The 21,231-nt window shown below is 62.9% G+C and overlaps 1 protein-coding gene across 1 annotated transcript in view; it reads right to left on the reverse strand.

The window, feature by feature from the left end:
* The window catches only part of LOC307110221 (FXYD domain-containing ion transport regulator 6-like), a 53,839-nt gene extending 37,837 nt beyond the window's left edge, over positions 1-16,002 (reverse strand). Inside the window, exon 1 of the mRNA XM_079789203.1 lies at positions 15,875-16,002. The gene's annotated coding sequence lies outside the window, so the exon portion shown is untranslated. The remainder of the gene's footprint in view (positions 1-15,874) is intronic.
* Between the last annotated feature and the right edge of the window lie 5,229 nt (positions 16,003-21,231).

Raw genomic sequence — 21,231 nt, forward strand, 5'->3', positions numbered from 1 at the left:
GGCCCCCCCCTCCCCGTGTCCTCCTGGCCCCCGCCCCGTGTCCTCCTGGCCCCCCCTCTGCCCCGTGTCCTCCTGGCCCCCCCTCTGCCCGTGTCCTCCTGGCCCCCCCTCTGCCCCGTGTCCTCCTGGCCCCCCCCCTCCCCGTGTCCTCCTGGCCCCCCCCCTCCCCGTGTCCTCCTGGCCCCCCCCCCCGTGTCCTCCTGGCCCCCCCGCCCCGTGTCCTCCTGGCCCCCCCCGCCCCGTGTCCTCCTGGCCCCCCTCCGCCCCGTGTCCTCCTGGCCCCACCCCTCCGCCCCGTGTCCTCCTGGCCCCCCCTCCCCGTGTCCTCCTGGCCCCCCCGCCCCGTGTCCTCCTGGCCCCCCCCTCCCCCGTGTCCTCCTGGCCCCCCCCCCCGTGTCCTCCTGGCCCCCCCGCCCCGTGTCCTCCTGGCCCCCCCGCCCCGTGTCCTCCTGGCCCCCCGCCCCGTGTCCTCCTGGCCCCCCCTCCCCCGTGTCCTCCTGGCCCCCCCCGCCCCGTGTCCTCCTGGCCCCCCCCCTCCCCGTGTCCTCCTGGCCCCCCCCCCGTGTCCTCCTGGCCCCCCCGCCCCGTGTCCTCCTGGCCCCCCCTCCGCCCCGTGTCCTCCTGGCCCCCCCTCCGCCCCGTGTCCTCCTGGCCCCCCTCCCCGTGTCCTCCTGGCCCCCCCTCCGCCCCGTGTCCTCCTGGCCCCCCCCCCTCCCCGTGTCCTCCTGGCCCCCCCCCCGTGTCCTCCTGGCCCCCCTCCGCCCCGTGTCCTCCTGGCCCCCCCTCTGCCCCGTGTCCTCCTGGCCCCCCCGCCCCGTGTCCTCCTGGCCCCCCCGCCCCGTGTCCTCCTGGCCCCCCCTCCCCGTGTCCTCCTGGCCCCCCCCCCGTGTCCTCCTGGCCCCCCTCCGCCCCGTGTCCTCCTGGCCCCCCCTCCGCCCCGTGTCCTCCTGGCCCCCCACCCCGTGTCCTCCTGGCCCCCCCTCCGCCCCGTGTCCTCCTGGCCCCCCCTCCGCCCCGTGTCCTCCTGGCCCCCCCTCTGCCCCGTGTCCTCCCTGGCCCCCCCCTCCCCGTGTCCTCCTGGCCCCCCCCCCGTGTCCTCCTGGCCCCCCGCCCCCGTGTCCTCCTGGCCCCCCCTTCCGCCCCGTGTCCTCCTGGCCCCCCCTCCGCCCCGTGTCCTCCTGGCCCCCCCACCCCGTGTCCTCCTGGCCCCCCCCCCGGTGTCCTCCTGGCCCCCCCTCCGCCCCGTGTCCTCCTGGCCCCCCCTCCCGTGTCCTCCTGGCCCCCCCTCCGCCCCGTGTCCTCCTGGCCCCCCCTCCGCCCCATGTCCTCCTGGCCCCCCACCCCGTGTCCTCCTGGCCCCCCCTCCGCCCCGTGTCCTCCTGGCCCCCCACCCCGTGTCCTCCTGGCCCCCCCCCCCGTGTCCTCCTGGCCCCCCCCTCCGCCCCGTGTCCTCCTGGCCCCCCCTCCCCGTGTCCTCCTGGCCCCCCCGCCCCGGGTCCTCCTGGCCCCCCCCGCCCCGTGTCCTCCTGGCCCCCCCCCCTCCCCGTGTCCTCCTGGCCCCCCCCCCCGTGTCCTCCTGGCCCCCCTCCGCCCCGTATCCTCCTGGCCCCCCCCGCCCCGTGTCCTCCTGGCCCCCCCGCCCCCGTGTCCTCCTGGCCCCCCCTCCGCCCCGTGTCCTCCTGGCCCCCCCGCCCCGTGTCCTCCTGGCCCCCCCTCCGCCCCGTGTCCTCCTGGCCCCCCCCGCCCCGTGTCCTCCCTGGCCCCCCGCCCCGTGTCCTCCTGCCCCCCCGCCCCGTGTCCTCCTGGACCCCCCCCGCCCCCGTGTCCTCCTGGCCCCCCCGCCCCGTGTCCTCCTGGCCCCCCCGCCCCGTGTCCTCCTGGCCCCCCGCCCCCGTGTCCTCCTGGACCCCCCCTCCCCGTGTCCTCCTGGCCCCCCACCCCGTGTCCTCCTGGCCCCCCCTCCGCCCCGTGTCCTCCTGGCCCCCCCTCCCCGTGTCCTCCTGGCCCCCCGCCCCGTGTCCTCCTGGCCCCCCCCTCCCCGTGTCCTCCTGGCCCCCCGCCCCGTGTCCTCCTGGACCCCCCCTCCCCGTGTCCTCCTGGACCCCCCCTCCCCGTGTCCTCCTGGCCCCCCACCCCGTGTCCTCCTGGCCCCCCGCCCCGTGTCCTCCTGGACCCCCGCCCCGTGTCCTCCTGGACCCCCCCTCCCCGTGTCCTCCTGGACCCCCCCTCCCCGTGTCCTCCTGGCCCCCCCCCTCCCCGTGTCCTCCTGGACCCCCCCCTCCCCGTGTCCTCCTGGCCCCCCCTCCGCCCCGAGTCCTCCTGGCCCCTCCACCGGGGCCCCTGGGTCCTCGCACTCACACACGGATCAGTGAGGTGTAGGATTAGTGAGGTGTGGGATTAGTGAGGTGCGGAGGGGGGAGTGTGGGGTGTGGGATTAGTGAGGTGCGGAGGGGGGAGTGTGGGGGGTGGGATTAGTGAGGTGCAGAGGGGGGAGTGTGGGGGGTGGGATTAGTGAGGTGCGGAGTGGGGAGGGTGGGTGTGGGATTAGTGAGGTGCGGAGGGCGGAGTGTGGGGTGTGGGATTAGTGAGGTGCGGAGGGGGGAGTGTGGGGTGTGGGATTAGTGAGGTGCGGAGGGGGAGGGTGGGGTGTGGGATTAGTGAGGTGCGGAGGGGGGAGGTGGGGTGTGTGGGATTAGTGAGGTGTGGGATTAGTGAGGTGCGGAGGGGGAAGTGTGGGGGGTGGGATTAGTGAGGTGGGGAGGGGGGAGTGTGGGGTGTGAGATCAGTGAGGTGCGGAGGTGGGAGGGGGCGGGTGTGGGATTAGTGAGGTGTGGAGGGGGGAGTGTGGGGTGTGGGATTAGTGAGGTGGGGAGAGGGTAGGGTGGGGTGTGGGATTAGTGAGGTGCGGAGGGGGAGGGTGGGGGTGGTATTAGTGAGGTGCGGAGGGGGAGGGTGGGGGGTGGGATTAGTGAGGTGTGGAGGTGGGAGAGTGGAGTGTGGGATTAGTGAGGGTGTGAGGGGGGAGTGTGGGGTGTGGGATTAGTGAGGTGTGGAGGGGGGAGTGTGGGGTGTGGGATTAGTGAGGTGTGGAGGTGGGGAGTATGGGGTATGGGATTAGTGAGGTGTTGGAGGGGGTGTGTGGGGGGTGGGATTAGTGAGGTGCGGAGGGGGAGGGTGGGGGGGTGGGATTAGTGAGGTGCGGAGGGGGAGGGGTGGGGGGGTGGGATTAGTGAGGTGCGGAGGTGGGAGTATGGAGGTGGGATTAGTGAGGTGCGGAGGTGGGAGGGTGGAGTGTGGGATTAGTGAGGTGCGGAGGTGGGAGTATGGGGTGTGGGATTAGTGAGGTGCGGAGGGGGGAGTGTGGGGGGTGGGATTAGTGAGGTGCGGAGGTAGGAGTATGGGGGGTGGGATTAGTGAGGTGCGGAGGTGGGAGGGTGGAGTGTGGGATTAGTGAGGTGCGGAGGGGGGGAGTGTGGGGGTGGGATTAGTGAGGTGCGGAGGGGGAGTGTGGGGGTGGGATTAGTGAGGTGCGGAGGTGGGAGGGTGGGGTGTGGGATTAGTGAGGTGCGGAGGGTGGAGTGTGGGTGTGGGATTAGTGAGGTGCGGAGGTGGGAGGGTGGAGTGTGGGGATTAGTGAGGTGCGGAGGTGGGAGTATGGGGTGTGGGATTAGTGAGGTGCGGAGGTGGGAGGGTGGGGTGTGGGATTAGTGAGGTGCGGGGGGGGGGAGTGTGGGGGGTGGGATTTAGTGAGGTGTGGGATTAGTGAGGTGCGGAGGGTGGAGTGTGGGGGTGGGATTAGTGAGGTTCGGAGGGGGGAGTGTGGGGGGTGGGATTAGTGAGGTGCGGAGGTGGGGAGGGTGGGGTGTGGGAGATTAGTGAGGTGCGGAGGGTGGAGTGTGGGGTGTGGGATTAGTGAGGTGCGGAGGGTGGGAGGGTGGGGTGTGGGGATTAGTGAGGTGCGGAGGTGGGAGGGTGGGGTGTGGGATTAGTGAGGTGCGGAGGGTGGAGTGTGGGGTGTGGGATTAGTGAGGTGCGGAGGTGGGAGGGTGGGGTGTGGGATTAGTGAGGTGGGGAGAGGGTAGGGTGGGGTGTGGGATTAGTGAGGTGCGGAGGGGGAGGGTGGGGGTGGTATTAGTGAGGTGTGGAGGGGGAGGGTGGGTGTGGGATTAGTGAGGTGTGGAGGGGGAGGGTGGGTGTGGGATTAGTGAGGTGTGGAGGGGGAGGGTGGGTGTGGGATTAGTGAGGTGCGGAGGGGGGAGGGTGGGGTGTGGGATTAGTGAGGTGCGGAGGGGGGAGTGTGGGGTGTGGGATTAGTGAGGTGCGGAGGGGGAGGGTGGGTGTGGGATTAGTGAGGTGCGGAGGGGTGAGGGTGGGGTGTGGGATTAGTGAGGTGCGGAGGGGGGAGTGTGGGGTGTGGGATTAGTGAGGTGCGGAGGGGGGAGGGTGGGGTGTGGGATTAGTGAGGTGCGGAGGGGGGAGTGTGGGGTGTGGGATTAGTGAGGTGCGGAGGTGGGAGTGTGGGGTGTGGGATTAGTGAGGTGCGGGGGGGGGAGTATGGGGTGTGGGATTAGTGAGGTGCGGAGGTGGGAGGGTGGGGTGTGGGATTAGTGAGGTGTGGAGGGGGAGTGTGGGAGTGGGATTAGTGATGTGCGGCGGGGGGTGTGGGGGGTGGGAGGGGAGAGAGGCCCGCCTGAGGCACAGGCGTCCTGCCAGGGACTCCGCGGAAGGAGCCGAGGGGACGGAGATGCGAGGTGGAGAGCCACCTGTGAGACCCAGGCCGGCAGCTGGACTGCAGAGATGGAGGAATGGCCATCCTCATGACCCGCGGTGCAGGCCCGGCACTGTGCTCAGTGCTCTCAATGGCCACTCTCATCTAGTCCAAATAGCCTACCAAGTACGTGCTACCACCAAACCCATTTTACAGGGAAAGAAACTGAGGCAGACTGAGGTCACTGCTGAGGAAAAGGTGGATCCCAAACGTCAACCAGCTCGCCCTGCCTCCCCGCAGGTCGAGGAAGGGCAGTGTTACACTGGGAGCTCCTCACTCCTCCCCTGGGCCCCTCGTCCCTGGGGAGGGCTCCCAGAGGGCTCCCCTCCCCACTCCCCGCAGCGGCCACCTTGCTGCTGGCTCCTATCCAGCTGGGAGGCTGAGCTGCAGGCTCAGACACCGGAGGAAGTCACAGCAGTCTGCACAGAGGCACAATGCAGGGGCTCCTGCCTCTGGGGAGCCCTCCCCAGGCAGCTCCCCGCACCTCCAGCTCACAGGAGAGGACTCAGCAGACACCGTCGATGCCGCGCACCCCGAGGACTGGTACTTCCTTGTTGGAGGGAGAGCTGTTTACGCAGGAGGGGTTTGTTTTAACCCATTACAGGATTGTGTAGCTGGTTAGGCCGGGGTGGGGGCATTTGGCAGGAGCAAGGGGTGGGGGCAGTGGGGCGATGAGGGCAGTGGGGCATTAGCCAATCCATTCCCCTCCCTGGCCGCTGAAAGGGCCGTGTGAGGTTCAGGGACGGGGAGAAAGCGTGTGAGCCGCCGGCTGTGACTGTGACGGGTGGGTGGGGCGAAGCCCGCCAGCAGCCCACAGGGGACGCACTGGCCGGAGAACGGAGCTGGGAGAAGGGACAGGCGTGTCCTGGCTGCATGTGCCCTGGCCCATCTGCTCCCAGACCAGCTCTGCGCGCCCACCCCCAGCGGGCCTGTGCCTGAGACCCTGCCTCGCCAAAGCTGCGTGGGGTTTGGGTCCGTCCTGTGCGATAAGGAGATACCGATACCGCGTCAGGCCGAGCTCTGCCGGGCACGTCACGGCTCTTTCAGCATCAGCTGTTCACATGACGACTCTTCCCCGAAGGCTTCGCTCAGCTCCTCCTCCATTTTCCACCCTCTTTTGTGAACGGGAAGGGAAGCAGAGATGGAGCCAGGAAAGGCCCGTCCCTCCTCTCCCTCCCCTTCCTCCTCCCGCTCTAACCGGGACGGCCCTGGTCTCTGGTCAGAGACACGGAGGGGCAGGAGGGCCGGCCCACTGCTGCCAGCAGAGGCCTGACAGCCCTGAGGGCTGGCTCCCAGCCCGGCAGAGAAGCAGCCTGCGTCACCGCCAGGCGGCACTGAGTCAGCCGGACCCTGAAACATCTCCCGCCACACCCCCGCCCCTGGGCCCCCAGCAGACACAGCAGCAGGACCGACAGAGGGCAGGAGGCAGCAGGCGGGAAGAAGTCCAGAGGCGAGGAAGCCAGCGGGAGATGCCGGGGAAGTGGGCGAGGCAGCGAAGGGGCGAGGCCAAGGCTACCAGGCAGACAGAGGCTGGGGGGGGGGGGGGGGGGGCGGAGGGCGCTGCTCAGGGCAGAGACTGAGAACAGGAGGGCCCAGGCGGCAAAGCAAGGGGAGGCGGAGACTGCTGAGAGGACAGATGTTCTTTGGAAAAAACATCAAGCAGCCGCCATGCGATCCTACTCCCTGCGAGATCCCAGCTGGGCCTACACTCCCGGCTATCGCAGTCGCCCCCGCCGTACCCCCGCACACCCTGGTCACACTATGGGTGTATGTCTCCCCCCAACTCCCAGGGTGCAGGGGGCTTCCCCGTGGGAGACACAAGCTCCCTGCGGTCCGGTGCGGTCCGGTCCGGCAGCCTGCTGAACAGGGCCAGAAGCCCAAGACCTAGCCCTGGAGGGCCCGGCCCCCGCCCCTCTGGCCAGCATGCCGTCTTCCTCTAACCCAAAGCCCTTCCAGGAGCCACAGCCCCCCCCCCCACCCCCCGGGGCCCTCAGTGTCCCTCCAGGAGGGCTGGCCCCGGAGAAGCTCAGACAGGGTCACGTGGACTCAGGCACAACTCGGGGGGAAGGAGGGTGCCGAGGCCTCTGTGGGTTTAGAAAAGGTCAGAGCAAGATACATCAGGACAGAGACCGGTCCTTCGGCCCCGGACCCTCTCGGGGACCTGCGGCTGTCCTCAGAGAAAGGGGGGCAGCGGGGCTGTGTATGCTGCACACCCCACCGGCTCCCATTCCTGAAGGAGGCAATGGCGGTGGGAGCGGACGCCTCCCAAACATCGGGAAGACACCCTTCTTACGGGCAACGTCAGCAGCGTGAACTCAGAGGAGCTCACAAACCCAGGCAATGAGGGCGTCGCTGCCCTTCACAGGCAGAAAGGCGGGCTGGGTGCTGGCACCTGCCCAAGGCCCCGCAGCCAGCAACTCGTGGCCGGCGTCAGCTCCTCACTCGGTGGATACCAAATGCTACACTCCTCCACGCTGTCGGCTGCCCTGGCAGGTGTGGCGATGTGTGGGGGCCGAGGAAACGGGAAATGCTCCGACTCCAGGCCCGGCTGCCCCACTGGGGGGAGCGTTCCCAGCCGGGCCAGGGGAGGGGAGCCAGGGAGAGAAGAACCCAAGGGAAGCGAGAGCGAGTCACTGCACGCCAGCATGCTCTGTCCTTCCCCTTTCCACGTCCTGCCAGCTCCGCTCTGTCACTGGGACTGGTGTTGGGGTCATTCTGGGAGCCTACAGCCAGAGGAGGGGGCGGAGGGGGCAGGAGACAGGCCACTGTCCAGGGCTCTGCCCCTCACTCCCACTGAGCCTCAGAAGCAGCAGGCACTCTTGTCTCCCTCCTCAGCCCCCCACACCTCCCAGCAGCCGCCGGGCATCCCCCTGCTCTCCGCCCAGCAGAGCCATCTATGCCAGGAGCTGGGCAGGGGCCCAGGCTGCCATCCGCGATCCTGCCCTTCGGAGCTCAGCCGACAGGGGACGCCCACAGAGCAACTAGCCGGGCAACTGCCAGCCTCGGAAAGGGCCGGCAAGACACAGACCCCACTTTCCCTGGTCTGGCTCGGAGTTAGATTGGGGGGTAGAACGGAAATAGAGACCACCCCTCCTCAAGGATACACCACACCCACAATATTCCCCCAAGGAGAGAGCTTTAGATTTCACCACAGGCTTCTTTAAAAGGTAAATGCCTCCGACAGGAACAGTCTTGCATACCCTGGCCTGCGTTACTTTAACCCGATTGCTTTCCAAACAGCCAAGATCGGCCTGCATTAGGGAGAGAAACTGGTGGAGAAAAGGAGGGGAATTTTGGAACAAGGTGTAATTTGGGGAAACATGGAACCATTATTGCCCCAGTAAACAAGTTAACACACATGTGAATGGCCTGCTGTTCCCAGAGCTGGCTCCTCACTCAGGCTCGCACTAGCACAGCCCCTGCCTCTGGGGGGTGTGGGGGGTGAGTGTCACAGACAGAGACTGCCCCAGGTGGAGAGGCACGCCCCGTCCCCACGCCCAGGACTGAGAACCCAGACCTGCCCACCCGCAGTGGGCTCTGCCAGCAGCACTCTGGAGGGGAGCCCAGAGCCCACTCTGATCATGAACGCATCGGCTGAGGGGATCTTGCCAGGCCCTGCCCGCCCTCCCCACTGCCAGCGTGGTCAGAAAAAGGGTGGGTCTCAGACACTGTCCTGGACAGGAGCCCAGGAGGCCTGAAGACAGGAGGGCATGTGGGGCGCTGGGTGGGGCCAGAAGGGACAGTGGGTAAAAACTAAGGACATAGGCATAAATTCTGGATGTTAGTGTCACTATTGGTTCATTATCTGTGTGGAAAATAATGTGAACAGAGCCACTTAGAACCAGTCTGCGTGCCTTACTCCTCAAATCTGTGGGACGTGGAGACTGGGCGGAGCGGCCATGCCCACCAGACACACACTGCCCACCAGGCCCCGCCCACCAGACACACACTGCCCATCAGGCCCCGCCCACCAGGCCACACCCACTAGGCCCCGCCCACCAGACACTGCCTAACAGACACTCCCCATCAGACTCTGCCCACCAGGCCCCGCCCACCAGACACTGCCCACCAGGCCCCGCCCACCCAGCTGGAAATGAAAGACACCCTTTAGGATGATGAGCAGCAGCAGGTGTAGCTCAAGCATCACTGGCGGGTCTGCACCTGGAGAAAGCCCCCCTCCCACTCCATGCAGTCTCCCGCCCTTTCCTACAGAGCCCTCGCTCCGCCCCACCCTGGAGCCCGCTCTTCTGGGCTCGGCGGAACCAGCCTCCTGGGCAGCTATTCCTTGAGATCTCAAGGAAGCGCTGGTCCTCTCTCCCTCGACCTTTTATCTTTAGGACAGTGTTTGTAACACAGGTGCCGCACTCGGCATGATATCAACAACGGGGGACACTGTGGGTGTGTTTGGGGGGCTGACTGGAGCTCTGTACTATCTGCTCAAATTTTTCTTATAAATTTAAAATTGTTTTTAAAAGGGCTATTAAAAGTAATAAGCACTTTTAAATTCAGTGAACACAGAAACAGTTCCCTAACCTCCTCCCATCACCGCGCTGGCAGCCAAGCTCGGAGCCGGAGCCAGCAAAGCCTTGAAAGCTGCCTTTTAAGCAGGCGCGTGGGGGCCGTGCAGAGGCCACAGAGGCTCTCCACCCTCTGGAGACAAGGCCCCAGCTCCCTCGATTTGCATTTCAGATGCCCGTAGTTAATCCTTGCCTGAGGATATTGTTCCATTGGTTTTTAGAGGGAGTGGACGAGAGAGGGAAAGACAGAGAGAAACATCAATGTGAGAGAAACACACCCATTGGTTGCCTCTTGCATGTGCCCTGACCAGGGCCCGGTCCGGGGAGGAGCCTGCAACCGAGGTCCGTGCCCTTGACTGGACTCGAACCTGGGAGGCTCTATCCACGGAGCCAAGCTGGCTAGGACCAATCATTCTGTGTAATAACCTGACTTAAAGTGCCTGGCCCCTCAGCGTTCGAACCGGATACTGCGGAGAGCAGAGGTGGTGATCTCCTGGTGGCGAAAGGACGCACAGTGGCCGGACACCCTGCTGGACCCCACACTGCCCCAGGCTGCTGGGCAGACAGGAGCAGGGCCGGCTGCCTCCGCCCATCCTCACTGCTGCTGACGCCTCCCTGGGGGCCCCTTCCCACTGGGTCCCCACACCGCGAGGTCTGCCCCCCCCTCCCCCAGGGGGACACCCTGGGCCCACAGATCCCCATGACTCGGAGCTGTCTCTCTGGAGCTCAGAACCCACCCAGCCTGGCTGCACGGGGGAGGGGTATATGTTATACTGCCTTCAAGATGGAGGGACTTCTCAGGAAGAGGAACAGGAAGTCACCAGGAGAAAAAGGAAGTCCCCTCCTTAGAAAGGGAAACAGAATTCTCAAGTCACAGACGCAGGCTTGGTTTCTGAGCCCCTGGAGACCCCTAGCAGAGGGGGTGCAGCGCCTCACCCCCCCCACCGTCCCCGCCGATGTCTCAGCCATGCTCCCAGGGGCCTCTCATAGGGCCCTCAGAGGCAGGAGCTCAGCGCAGTCCCATGCGGCCACCGCCAGCCAGCCAGCCGAGAGCGTGTGGTGCCAGGATGAGCGAGGGAGCAGGACCCCGGCCAGAGGGAGGCCAGGCCCCTGTCCTTGTGGTGATCAGGCCACCTCCAGGGGTTCTGGCGGGCAGGCAGCATCACAAAGAAGCCCCGCTGGGGCCCCCACAGCTGCTGGGCTGGGCAGGAGCGAGTCAGGCCAGCACAGGCACGGCCTCCTCTGCGGCCTCCTCCGCGGCCGCTGACAAAGGGCCATTCAGGAGAGGCTGACAAGCAATCCCAGCTATGGGAACGAACGCAGAGCAGCTGCGGGGCAAGGCCCCTAACCCCCTCCCCACCAGCCACACCGCAGTGCCCAGGCAACCTCTGCCCGCCTCCCGAAAGCCCGGCTCTGCATATACTCCCACTGTCTTGCTTGGGACATGGGGTGTGGCCTGGGGACGAACCGTGACCCATAGGGCCTCCTCCCTGGAGATCTGTCCTAGGCCTTGGGGTGAGGGTGGGTACATGCACTGATGGAGGGTTTACTTGACCTTGCTCATCTTGGCTCCAGGAAACACACTGTCCCCGGCCAGACACGGGCCCTCATTCCCTGTCCCCACAGAGCACGGCCACACCTCCTCCCACACAGGCACCAGTGTGTCCCCATCAGACACCAACTCCTCGGGGCAGAGCCACGCTCTGGGCACATCTGAGTGTCCAGAACTCAGCGTAGCAGCTGCTCAGTAAATGCTGGTGACTGACTGAGTGAGTGTCCATACCATTACCCTCACGTCCTCGTCCAGTCTGAGCTCAGAACAGCCCAAGGGTGTGTACTGACTTTCTGAGGAATGTTAAAACTTTCTGTGCCCAGCCCCCAGGTCCTCTCTTCTGCTCTCTAGGTCTCAAACCCCAATCACCAAACGCTCCGAGTCCGCTCCCTCCACTGACCTAGCCCTTAAGCATCCCAGACCGAAGCTGGAGTCAAATTCTTCACTGGACTCTCCCACAGGACGCAGGCCGGGACGAGAACCTCCCCCTCAGGACGGTGTGGCAGCCCTGGGTGAGTGACAGGCAGAAGGCGCTGGGAAGGGCGAACGGCGTCCACCTCTCCTGGTGGAACGGTCCCCGCCGTGCTCATGGGCTTCCTCCGTGGCCCGCACCGAGCCAGGCACCGTCTGGGGCAGCAGTGACCTTGCCATTGAAGAGGGGAGTGGGGGTGGAGGGGAGAGGGCGTGGACGTAAGTCGCTAAGAGGAAAGCACAGTGGGCCACAGAGCCGGGGGGCGGGCAGTAGGAAAGCCCGCGTGTCGGGGAATTAGGAAAAGCAGTTGAAAGAAAGAGCACAGGAGAAGCGCCTCAGAGGGTGATGTAATAACAACAAAATGCCGTTCTGATAACACCGTCACCGCAAGCATTCCCACAGCAGCCGAGACCGCGGAGGTTTACTGTGCCGGGCACACGCAAGCACTTTACACGTCCCTGCCCAGTCCGTGTGCCCATTTGACACACGGTAAGAAAACTAGCGAGCCTGAGAGCCCGGACTAGAGCCCAAGCGTGTGTCCCCAAAGGCCACCCCAGGTAGCAGGCTGCAGTGGAGAGCTCCTTCCAGAAGGCCTGGCACAGGGGCAGGAGGAACTCCTCAGGGAAGGTGGCTGGGGCACCCGGTGACAGCCCCCAGAGCCCGTGCAGTGCCAGCGCCGCGCAGGCGACGAAGAGCCACCGTCTGACAGGCTGAGGTCAGCGGGGACGGCCTGGGCCCGAGCCAATGGAGCGAAGGGGCCATCACCCGGCCTGGCTGAGCCGCAGCTGGCCGCGGTGACCGTGAGGCCCTGTGAGCGCGTGCTGTCTGCCTCAGGTCCGCCAGCTTATGTGTGTGTCTGAGAGGGAGCGTGTGCACGTGTGAGTGAGCATGTGAGCGAGGCTGGGCCTTCCTGTGGAAGAAGGAGGTGGCAGGGCCTTCCCGGTGGGGGGTGGGGTCAGGTCAGCAGGCGGAGAGGAAGGGACAGGACAAATCCATTGCTCTGCCTGAGCAGGAGGGCCTGGAGAGTGAGCAGCCATCATTCCACAGCTCTGTGAACCAAACGAAGGCCACGGAGCCGGCCACGGAGGGACTCAAGGATCGTCTTAAAATGATGTGAATGAATGGAAGCTCCTGGCCTCGGGCCTCTGCTGAGGTCTGGCTTTGCCCTCTGGGGTGTGGGGTCACGGTCATTGGCACTGGACCCGCCCTCATCGCCGGCCCCCTCCACCCCCGATCAGACATGCTGAGCTGGAGCAGCCGCACTCCGAGTCCCAGCCTCGCCCTGGGCCTGTGCGCCCTCGCACATCTCCAGCAGACTCCAAGCGGGCCTCCTACTGTCCCAGGTCAGGCTCTCCCCTCCTCCCTCCTGCTCCCGAGCAGAGATGCTGCCAAATGGCCCCACGCTTCTGTCTGGGCCGAGACATGCTGCTCTCACGGGGCCGAGAGAACTGGCCAGCACCTCCCGTCCCACTCTCTGGCTGCCAAGGCGCCCCCCCGCCCCCGAAGACGGCCCCCTCCAACGGAGGGCCCGTGTTCACCCTCCCCCCCAGAGGACGCTTCTTTCGACTCCACCCGCCCCAGTTTGGGTCCCGGCGGAAGAGAACCAGGTGGACCAGTGTGGGGGGCGGGGGGGGGGCGGCTCCCACAGCCCCAGAGAAGACAGCTTGGGCACCTGGGTGCAGGCGGAGGCTTTCTCTGGGGTTAAACGGAGACCAGCCCCGTTCTGCTCAGCTCAGTGACAACCGTTTTATGAAATAATGATTACGATTCAGCACCAGAGACAAGGGGTCTCTTTCAGATTGTATAATGGACAACAATTTAGAGGAAGAAATGCCTTTGAAATCATGGGACCTAAACCCCCCTGAAAACAAGGTGATAGTGACAGACACGAGGTGGAAATAGAGGTCTGGAATCTTGGAGGGTTTCAGTGGCTAAAGATCTGTCTAAGCCACTTCTGGCTTTCACCAGAAACATCCCTGAGGAATGAGTGCGCGGCCCTCAGGGCAGAGCCTGGGCTAGAGCCGTCTGTGCTCCAGGCTCCCAGCCGGCAGCCGGGCCTCTGCCTCGGGCTGGGCCGTCAGGGCGGCTTCATCTCCCCGGGGCTCGGGCAGAGGCGGGTGGTCTGTTAGGCAGTGAGCCTGGGGGCTGCCTGGCAGTCTGCCTGCCACCAGATGGCAGCCACCTGAATCCAACGGGCCGGGGCAGGGGTGTGTGCTGATTTACGGGGCGTTTCCAGGGTCGAGGGAACGGCTCCTTCTGCCACACCCTCCAAGAAAACATAATGCAGCAGGCTCCCCAACCCACAAGGGACCCACACTTGGAAAAGACATACCAGTCTCCCGAGGGCTGCTGAAGGTCAGAAGGCCCAGCCGTTCTTGGGTGTGAGTCTCAATTTCCCACCTGAGCCTCAGTTTCCCCATATACACAATGTCCTGATTGGGTGTTCCCTCAAGGCCCCTTCTGGCTCTTAAAAATCTAGGACTCTAAGGCCAGGAGGTGTGTCTTCCTCCTCTCCTTCATGGCCCCAGCAACTAACACACAGTAGGCCTTTAAACAAGCTCGCTGGGTGAATGAGATGGTCCTCGGTCAGTCCCAGGACCACGGAGGTCAGGGAGACCTGCCTTGTGCCTACCGCCTGACCCTCCCAGAACCCACAGGTCTCAGCGAAGCCCTGGCAATCCCGCAGCCACTGCAAACTGCTTCCTCTCTGGGAAGCAGAGATGTGGCTGGAGGAGCCACGCGGGAAAAGGTGCCAGCGAAGAGGGAGGCCTGGACGCCAGACAGATCGCCGACTTGCACTCTGCCAGCTCACCTGGCTCCTCTCCTTCCCGCTCTTCTGACTGCCCTCATCTGTGGCCCGAGGGCCCCCTTGTAGCTGCTCCCGGCCCCTCCCCATCCCTGCCACCTCAGGGAGGCTCCGAGCCTTCTGCTGGCCCCAGACCGCCTGGCCCTCCGAGAGGCAGGAAGACGGCCTGAGCCGACTCCTAGGCTGGTCCAGGAGCCGCGGGCTTTCTCAGGGGCAGGGCGTGGAGAAAGCAGCCGAGAAGACTTAAATTCTGACCCAGGAGAGGGGCTCCCCTTAGAGACATCTCTCTGCCTGCCTCTCAGGGTTCCTGGGAAATGTGTTCCTCCGGCCTCGGCCCTCCCCCTATACCTGTTGGCATAGAAATGTCAAGGCAAGAAATGTCCTCTCTTCCAGATGAGATCTACTTAGAAGCACCGTGTGTGTGTGTGTGTGTGTGTGTGTGTGTGTGTGGTGTGTATGTGTGTGCATGTACACTATGATGGCAGGGTGTATGGGTGGGTGGTGTAGAGGTATGTGTATGTTGTGTTTGGTGTGCATGTGATGTGATATATGTGTATCAGCGGTGGTGTGTGTGCAGTATGGTATGTATGCATATGTGTTTGTGATGTGTACTGTGGGAGGATGAGGAGAGTGGGTAAAGGGGCCATGTCAGTTTGGGTGGGAGCTAGCTAGGCGGGACCCCTGCCAGAGAAGCCACAGATACCCAGTATCCAGGCAGCCATGTTGTGGGGCGGGGAGGAGACAGGAGGTGAGGAATGGGCAGGAAAAGCAAGGAGGCAGCTGAATTAGAGGCGTTTCCATGGTAACTACCAGGCAGGTCACATGCCAAAGGCTAAGTTGCTGGAAACGTACACACATCCACAATATGAGAGCGCGAGGCCCCCGGAGTGGGGGTATCTTCAACCATCTCCAAACCTGAGCATCCGGCCAGAGAGCACCCGCCAAGGAGACAGGGAGAGGGGGCAGAGGCCACCGGGTGGGGCGAAGCCCAGCAGCCTGGGCCCCACCGCCGGAGGCGGGCAGCGGGTCCGGGCAGGCCCGTTTCTCCGCACAGCCGCTCTCTGCTCCCACCTGGGAGCTTTCTCCTCCAGCCACCACTTGTAAGAGCCAGAAGCCGGCGCCAGGAGCGCCTCCAATTCCGCACGGAAGCTCCGGGGGACACAATGGGGAGGCTCTGCCGGTCCGCCCCGCCCGGGAAGGGGCTGGGTAGGAGGAAAGGAGGGAAGGAGGGGGGGGGGGGAGCAGGGCTCCCTAGAAGAAATCGGGACTGGGTAAACAAGGAGGAAAACACTGGTGCAGACGTCCTCATGATCCCCGCGCCCTGGAACCCCAGCCTTTCTCTGCCTCCCCCCACCGCCGGCCGCTCCCCTAACCAGCAAGTTCCATTTTGTGTTGCTCCGTGGTCCACACTCACACCCAGCCGCCCGCCCAGGCTCTGCTCCGGGGGCCACGGCTAGCAGGTAGCAAAGGGCAGGCGCCCGCCGGATACAGGATGGTGCGGCCCTTTCCCTTCTCCCCAAAACCAGAGCCCGCGCGCCAAGCGAGCGCGTTTACGGCCCCTGGCCTCGCCGGGCCTCCCCGCCCACCCCAGGGCCCCGCTCCCCTCCGACGCCCACCTCCTCCTTTACCGCCGCCGGGAAGACGGCTCCCACCCGCGAAGCCAGCAAACCGCGCAGCTCGCCGGCGCCTCCGACCCTTCCCCGCCGGAGCCTCTCCCTCCAGGAGGGAGAGCCCCACCTCGCCCCTCGCGGCCGCTCACCTGCGCAGCGCGCTCCTCTCCCAGGCGAGGCCCAGAGGACGTGCCGAGTCGGAGGAGCTGGGAGTGGCGCCCGGGGCAGGACGGTGGGGAGGCTCTCGGCTTTCCGCTCCTTTCGCGGGCCGGGTGGGGAGGTGGGCGGGGCTCCTCGGGCTGGGGGCGGGGAGGTGGGCGGGGCTCCTCGGGTTGGGGGTGGGGAGGTGGGCGGGGCTCCGCGGGCTGCTGGGGGTGGGGGCCGGGGGTAAGGGCGGGGGGGCCGTAAGGGTGGGGGGCGGGGCTCCGCGGGTTGCTGGGGTGGGATGGGGGCTGGGGGTGGGATGGGGGCTGGGGGTGGGATGGGGGCTGGGGGTGGGATGGGGGATGGGGGCGGGGGGCGGGGCTCCGCGGGCTGCTGGGAGATGGGGTGGGGTGGGGTAGGGGTAGGGGAGGGTGCGGGGCTCCGCGCGCTGTTCAGGGACCCCCGCCGCCCTGCCAGCCCCCGCCGGCTCCCGGGCACGTCCACGCAGACCCACGCCGCCCCGCCCCGGGTGGAAGGGGTTCTTGCGAAGCGCAGCCACCTCGGAGGAGCAACAGGAGCTGGCGCCGGGGGCGGGCCCGCGCCCGCCGCTGTTTGATTTCCCTCTGATGCGGGAGGGAAGGGAGCGAGACAAACAATGACGGCCAGTGTCGCTCTGCAATAGTAAACCGAGGGGACGGGAATCGGATGAAATAACCCAGCGAGACAGCAGCCCACGCGCCTCGCAGCCTGGCAGTGCGGGGAGCGCGCGCATGAATGGCTGCGTCGTGGCGCCGCGAGTCTGGTTGTAGCTGCCATTCAGCGAGAGCCAGGTGGGGCGCTCACCCCAACCACAGATTTGCTGCCCAGAACCCCCTTTTCAAGACCCCTGCCAAGTCTTAGTACTGCCCCCTCCCCAGCCCACTCCTCAGGATCCAAATTCAAGGTAGAAAACTGCGCTTGAAGATTTAAATCCTAGTTCTACGCAACTCGACCGGCGGCTTGAGCGAGCCCCTCCGCTTTCTCCCGTGAAATGGCTGACCCCCGGCCCCTGGAGGCTTAGCCCAGCCTCAGCGCTCAGAAGCCGGGGTCACGGGAGGAGCAGGCCTGAAGAAAGGGAAGAGGCCAGCTGGGCAGAAACCACAGAAACTCAGCAAGGCCTGGCCACCGGTTGGCACCCAGGAGGCCATGCCGCCTGCCAGGAGGCTGCCCAGCCCAGCTGAGATGGGGGTCCACAGGCCGAGGGGTGGCTGGTGAGAGAGGCTGGACAGTCCGAGCCTGGGCAGGGCCTGGGGACTTCATTACAAACCCGGGGAGGCGGGCACTGCTGGGAAGAGTCCCAGCCCTGGGCCTCCGTTTTCTCATTTGTGCAATGAAGGAGGTGGACTAGAATCCTGAGGCCCCTTCCAGCGCAAAACCTAGGTAATTTAACTGTTTAATAAGCGGTCTGGTCTTAAAACCTGAACACAGGAAACATGCGTACATTCAGGAAAGCTGTGCATGCTTTGGAAGCCACAGATGGCTCCTGAAATAGTGAGGCTCAGGGTTGGTGGGGGTGAGGGGTGGTAGACCCCTGTGATCCATGTGACTTCCCACAGTGATATCTCCAACTTTGTTCTTCTTTCTCAAGATTGCTGTGGCTAGAAGGGTTTTTTTTTTTTTTTTTTTTTGTGGTTCCAAATTGATTTTAGGATTATTTATTCTAGTTCCGTGAAGAAAATGCCATTGGTATTTTTTGTTTTTCTTTTTTTTAAAATATATTTTTATTGATTTCAGAGAGGAAGGGACAGATAGAAACATCAATGATGAGAGAGAATCATTGATCAGCTGCCTCCTGCACACACTCCCACCCCCACCCCCGCCCCGAGGATCGAGCCCGCAACCCAGGCATGTGCCCTTGACTGGAATCAAACCTGGGATCCTTCAGTCTGTAGGCTCTATCCAATGAGCCACACCAGCTAGGGCACAATTGGTGTTTTGATAGGGATTGCGTTGAATCTATAGATTGCTTTGGGTTGTGTGGACATAAAATCCAACGTAACATGACATTCTGTCTTTACAACCCAACACCCTTTTCTGCTTCATCTCCTGAGACATTCTGTGCACTGCCTTCCCCATCCATCCAATCCTTGCCAACACTGTCTCCCAGCTCAAGAGGGCCAGTCACAATTATTCAAGTACACTGCTTGCTTTTCTGCCCCCAAACTATGACTCAGATCATTTTCTCTCCTTAAGACATCCCCTCTCTCACTCCTTTACTTACCAGAATCCTACCTGCTGGGCAAACCCAATGTAAATACCACCTATTGAAATGGAAGCTGTCTTGGCCATGAGCAGTGTTGTCTCCACATCTGACTTTGGACGTACCAGAGTCTGACTTCTATGATGTCCAATTGCATGTGTGCTGCCCCAATAGAGTGGGACTTCCTTGGGGTCAGCCGGGCATATCTCTGCACCCATAGGCCCCGGTGTCTTGCTTGGGAACCCATGTATACAGGCTGAATTTAAGGGAATCATAGCTCACAAGACCCTACATGATCGTGCCCCCAACCTTTTCAGATTCATGTTGAATGCTCTCTTGCTCGCTCTCTCTCCAGCCAGCAATCCCTCCGTTTAACCGTGGGGTCTGCAGACCTGGTTCCCTGAGCACTGGCACCTGGGGCTAGGCAATGCCTGGGAAGTGCATTTGCCTTGTTCTCTTACTGAGATGAATGGATGAAGTGGCTGTGCTATGGAGGCCACAGGCAGAAGAAAATCGGGTGGTGAGTCTCACAGGGCTCCTAGGCCAGCAAAGGGCGGGGGACCCTGACGTTGTGGCTACAGGGAAGGACGTCTCGTGGAGCTGGAGGGACTGGGGAGGGTGGCAGACATGTCGGTTCCCTAGATCCACTCTCTTCTTTCCCTTCCTATCAGAACTGCTTTCTAACTGAGCTGCAATGCGTTCAATTTAAACTACCGATTTCCCAGACTCCTTTGCAATTAGGGGTGTCCCAATGACCCAACTCTGGCCAAGGAGATGGGAACAGAATTGTACTGAGTGAGAATTCTAAGAAAGACACAGTAGTATGTACCTTTTGCCCTTGGCTTTTTCTTCTTCTTCTTCCTCCTTCTCCTCCTCCTCCTCTTTCTCTTCCTTCTCCTTCTCTTTTTTCTCAGAAACATGGATGTGATGCCTGGAGGGGAAGCAGCCATCTTGCAACCAGGAAGAAGAAGTCTCCTGCTAAGGATGGTAGGACAGGAGGCCATCAACAACATCTGAATGACTTCATTGTGGAGTTCTGGTTTCGTGAGAAAATTCAGCTCCTATTACATACCTGTGCAGGAGCTCATTATCTGTTCCGTGCAGTTAGCACATCCCTAACTGATGCGCGTGAGGGCCCGCTGGGAGGACAGCGTTTCGTCCTGAGAAAGCCCCTCCCCTGGAAGACCACCTGCCACGCACAGCCCCACGCGCACAGGCCTGGCACACCCAGCACGTCGAGGACCCAGCCACCACCTCTCCTCTTGGAGTGGGGCCTGCATGGCTCCTTCCCTTCGCTACCTTGATGCCAAGGCCTTGATTGGGGGGAAGGGAAGAGAGCAGAGGCAGCCATCGTGGGAAAGTCTGAAATAAAATCTCGCCCTGCCTCCCCGCCCCTCCCCAGGAAAAAAGCAAGGCGTGGCAAAGCCTGGATGCGGCTTGTTTTGAAGTGAAAAATCCACGCCAGTTCCGTTAGTTTGGAAAACCAGTTGCTGCCTGGATAACTTAAACCTGCCCGATAAGCGTGAACTGTCACCTCAAGGTGCTGGGCTCTAACTGTGAGCACACATCCGCCAGAGCTGCTGGTTCTCCAGATTGGAGCACGTGACGCCTCTTCCCCCAGCCTTTGCACTCTGACAATATGCCACCATTTGCCCGCTCCCAATGGTGCCCCTGGGAGAAAGCCAAGCGATGCTGCCCTTCAGAGATAATGGCGTTGGAAATTCAATACTTAATGGCTCCCCAGACAAGACCAGAATAGCCTCGTGTTCTGCCTTCCTGGCGCAGAGACGCCAGCAGCCTGTGAGCATCAGCAGGCGCCTCAAGCCCCGCCCCTCCCCGAGTGCCCGGAGCCAGCCTTCATGGCGAGAGCCACCTGTTTATCATCATAGAGTTTTGTCCAACCCGCTGCACCGGCCTCAGAACATTGGCGCAGCTGAGTGTCTGAGCCGAGAGAACCTGCGACCCAGCAGGCACCTCCATTCAGACTATAAACTCGCTTTGCAAGTTGATCATTACCCACCAGCTGGGTCATGTTTGCCGTGCAGTGAAGATTGACTTGAATCCACTTATTTTCTTCTGCACCCCAACTCCCACCCCCACCCAAAGCCTGAGCTGGTGTTTAAGAAAACAATAAAAATGACGTGGGGCTGGTGGACTGTTGAACTTCATTATATGGAAGTCACGTAAAGGCTGCAGACCAACTGCCAGGCGGGAGAGGAACGTCCCTGCACCTCTCCCAGGAAGCCTGGCATCCAGGGGCTGCTCCTGGCCTGTCTTGGGAAGGGGCTCAACTCCGATGACAGTGGGCATCCAAGAAGGATGCTGGGCAGGTCTGCAGGTCACTTGTGGCCACACAGGCACTGCCTCTCTCGTCTGTTTTGTTTCAAATATGTTTTTGTTTATTTCAGAGAGCAAGGGAGAGGGAGAGAGAGAGAGAAAGAAACATCAATGATGAGAGAGAATAATTGATCGGCTGCCTCCTGCACGCCCCCTACTGGGGGTAGATCTGGCAACCCAGGCACGTGCCCTGACCTGGAGGCCAACGGTGACCTCCTGGTTCATAGGTTGATACTCAGCCACTGCGTCATGGCAGCCGGGCCTCTCTTGTCTGTTTGTAGTGGACTCTTGGGTGGATTTCTCCCCTCTCCCTCCCTCCTGTAATTGTTCTCTGATGATGCTGTTCATGTAATTGCCTCTTACGCTGCAGGCATACTTAATGTCCAGCATTTAAAGCATTATCTCTATTGGTTTTCATTTTTCAGGACTTGTATCAAAACAGGTGTGGCTGGTGGGAGTCGATGGGTATCGAGCTCACTATTCTGGCCATTCGCTGGAACAGCCCTTGCACACACCCACTCCCTGGCACATTGCTGGAGTCCACAGCTGTCCTCCTACATTTAACTCACAGCTTCCTGCCTTAGCACTGCGAGGAGGGCCGCAACGTTTAGCCTGGGAATCAACCGAATTGTCTACTCTCCGATGGCGAGTAACTTAGAAATGGGAAGGGTGTCTTGTTTACGTTTTTGTTTTGTGTTAATCCTCACTCAAGGATATTTTTCCATTGATTTTTAGGGAGAGTGGAAGAGAGAGGGAAAGACAGAGAGAAATATCGATGTGAGGGAG

Source organism: Cnephaeus nilssonii, assembly GCF_951640355.1.
Source record: "Cnephaeus nilssonii genome assembly, chromosome: 13".
Taxonomy (NCBI): Eukaryota; Metazoa; Chordata; class Mammalia; order Chiroptera; family Vespertilionidae; genus Cnephaeus; species Cnephaeus nilssonii.